Here is a 3,186-nt window from a genome sequence, read left to right as displayed (position 1 = left end):
TATATATACATATATATATATATACCATTTTCACCGCCCTCCGCATAGCGCGGGGGGGGGCACATCCCACCCCCTGCCTCCCCGAGCATCCTCCGCGGGATTACGCGCCTGGCCGCGCTCCGCACCGGCTGCAGGACGGAGGGACCACGGCGGGGCTGCCGCAGGGGGTATTTCCTTCGCTCCTCTTCTTGCGGGGGGTGGGGGGTTTGGGTTGGGGTCGGGCCGGGAAAGGGGGGTTGGATAGACAGGACACCCCTCAGCACCCCACGGGGGAGGGGGGATGCAGTGGGGGCTGCGCTCCCACCCCGCCCCCCCCCCCCCCCCCCTTGCCCCCCCCCCCCCCCGGGGGGGGGGGGCGGGGGGGGATGAAGGATGAAGCCAGGGCGGTTTATCCGTGGGCTCTGCCCGCCCCCCCCCCCCATCGTACCCGGGTGACCTTTCAAATCAAAGCCCGGCTCGTACCTACCAAGGTGCATTGGGCAGCAAGGGCTGGGGGGTGCTGGGGAGGGGGGGGGTGATGCACCCGGGCTCTCCCCCTCCCTCTGCCTTTCCCCCTCCCTCCCTCCTCCCTCCTCCCTCCCTCGCTGCTCCCTCCCTCTCTCTCTCTGCTGCATTTTGCATGAGCTATCTAGGTCATTAGCATTTTAGCGTATGCAAGACTTGACAAAGCTGATGAGAAGCCAGATGGGCCCCTCTCCTCTTTTTTTTGCACCACTTGGGATCTGAGCGAAAGGATTGACTGCAGCAGGCGAACGGGGGAAGGTTTATTGCGCTCCTCCAGACCCCCCCGCTTAGAGCAGCGCGGCGGGGCTCGGGGCAGGCGGCAGAGAGCGGGCAGCGTTGGGCAGAGACGGAGGGCAGGTAACGGGGCCCCCCCGCCGCCCCCCACCCCACAGCCCGGGGCTTCTTTGATTTGATAGAGGGGGTTTTTCCGACGGGGGTGTGTGTGTGGGGGGGGTGTTAGGTTGGGTTTTGTCCCCCCCTCCCCCCCGCCCATGGGGAAGGGCGCGCCGAGCCTCCGCGGGGCGCGGAGAACAAAGGCTGGGCTCCGCGGGGTCCCTCTCCCCCCCTCCCCTCCTTCCCCCCTCCCTTTTTTTTCTTTTCTTTTCCCATTTCCCCTTCTTCTTTATATTTTCTTCCTCCCGAGGAAAGGCCCCTCTCTCCGTGTTCACAGCGGACCTTGATTTAAATGTCCATACAATTAAGGCACGCGGTGAATGCCAAGAACGAGGCTGACCAGCATCGAGGCCGGAGGAGGCTCCGCGGCTCTCCGCACCCGCGGAACCCCCCTCACCCCCTGACACCCCCCCCCCATCCCCCGAGCTCGGCCGCGGGGCGCGCAGGCAGCGCTGCGCACCGGCGCAGGTGGCACCGCAGCGCGGGGAGGGGGCGGAGAGGGATGCATGGGATGGGATGCGATGGGATGCGCTGGGATGGGATTGGGGCGCACGGCAGCTTTTGGGGGGCTCTCCGGGATAAAGGAGAGGGGGTCCCTGCGAGCACAGGCACCCGGGGTGTGAAATCCGGAGCTGTCACTCGCGGGTGCCCCGCGGGTGGGCCCCGGGGGAACGCGGCTGCTGCCCCCGGGGCTGCTCCGCTGCCGCCGCTTTGTGCTTTGCCTTTTCTCTCGCCTTTTCTCCGCAGAGCGATGGGGTTTTTCTCTGCTAAAAGCAAGGGCAGGTCTTGGGGTCACCGGGGCTCACGCTGCTCCCCCGGCGGAGGGGGGTGGGGAGGGATGCTGGGGCAAAGCCGCTCTTTTCCTTTGTTTTTTAAAGCTTTATTACGATATATTATTTTTTTCCGGTGGCTGTTTGTGTGTTTTTCCCCTCCGCCTCCCTCTCCTTTTAATCCTTATAATTTAAATCAAAAGTGCCGGGGAGAAGAAGGGGGGGAGCGCTGTGTCTGCAGGGCGAGGCCGGGCGTAAATCTCTTGGAGGGATAAACATGTCATTTGTTCCCTTTGTATGGTAATGCTGTCCCCCCCCAGCTGCCCCCCCACCCCCCAGCAGCTGCCCCAGCCATACATCCTCCCTACAAAAGATCCCAATTACCCATCGGCTGCCTCATTATACTCCTTACACAGCCCCGGCGAGAGGCGTGTGTGTGCGAGGAGTCGAGGGGAGGGGGGGGAAGGATGAAGGGGTGGGGGGGAGAAACAGCACCTGAATTATCCAGAAAATAAAATAAAATTCAAAAATCTGGAGGCGGCGGGAGGGAGGGATGCTGCGACCCCGCAGGGATGCTGCGACCCCGCGGCCTAACACGGAGCAGGTGCCCCCCCAGAGCCTTCTGCAGGGCAGGGGCTGCTCCCCCCACCCCCCACCCCAACACCCCATTGGTTTCTTTTTCCCCTCCTTTTTCACACTTCTATTTTTATTTCGGTTTTTTTTATCCCTCCACTCTTCTAGCCATCACCACTGCTCTGCCCTGCTCCCCGCTGGGGCCCTTCACCTCCTTTCCCTTCTCCCATCCCTCTCTTCCCTTCCCTTCTCTTTGCAGCTGGAGGCCACCCTGCATCCCTTCATCCTGGCCCATCCCAGTGCTCCCAGCAGGTGTCTGGCTCTGGGGAAGGACAGGCCCTACTGGAGGGGACAGTCCCCCATCCCTCAGGGCATCTGCAGAGCTGTCCCCAGTTTGGGGGGCCCTTGGTGACGGCACGGGGGGTCCCATCTCTCTTTGCAGCTCCGCGCACAGACCCTCACCTCTGGAATGGTGCCCTTGGGAACACTGACAGCAGCTCGGGGTCCCTGGGACGCCTCTTTGCTCCCCACCAAGGGGGTCTGCAGGTATTTCGGGACATCCCTCCCTGGGCTCGCATCCTGGCCGGTGCGGATGCCGTGAGGAGCCCGTCGGGTCGTGCCAATAAAGCTCTTTCCTTGCGGGTTCCTGCATCCTCTCCTTTGTTCGTGGAGGTTTCTCGCCCATCTCTTTACGGCGGCGGAGGCAGGACCCCCCTGAAGGACCCGCACTCAGCACCAGGTGGGGGATGAATATTAAAATCCACCCCAAAATAAAAACCTCAGCCTTGCAATTCAGCAGCCCACGGTCGCCTGCTCAACTCTGGGTGGGCACTGCCGCATCCTGGACCTCCAGGAGAGTCTGAACTGCCAGAGGGCTCCTGTGTAGTGAATAAAAGGGGGAAAAAGAAAGAGATTTGGGGTGCCTTCTCTTTGGGATTGCCCCCAT

The 3,186-nt window shown here is 62.5% G+C and overlaps 1 long non-coding RNA gene across 4 annotated transcripts in view; it reads left to right on the top strand.

The window, feature by feature from the left end:
* Positions 1-2,883, top strand: part of LOC121666919 — a 4,643-nt gene extending 1,760 nt beyond the window's left edge. The window contains exons 2-3 of one of the 4 annotated variants that reach the window (XR_006016840.1): positions 49-167; positions 2,683-2,883. This is a non-coding gene — a long non-coding RNA (uncharacterized LOC121666919). Of the gene's footprint in view, positions 1-6; positions 168-187; positions 862-2,682 lie in introns of those variants that run through there. The other 3 variants (XR_006016839.1, XR_006016838.1, XR_006016841.1) reach the window with 3 other exon arrangements.
* The last annotated feature ends 303 nt before the right edge of the window (positions 2,884-3,186 follow it).

Source organism: Corvus kubaryi, unplaced genomic scaffold (assembly GCF_017639235.1).
Source record: "Corvus kubaryi isolate FWS band 111438036 unplaced genomic scaffold, C.kubaryi_AGA036_p1.0 37354, whole genome shotgun sequence".
In the NCBI taxonomy this organism is placed as follows: domain Eukaryota; kingdom Metazoa; phylum Chordata; class Aves; order Passeriformes; family Corvidae; genus Corvus; species Corvus kubaryi.
The sequence above is the reverse complement of the archived record's forward strand: the minus strand, read 5'-3'. Positions and strand labels throughout refer to the sequence as shown.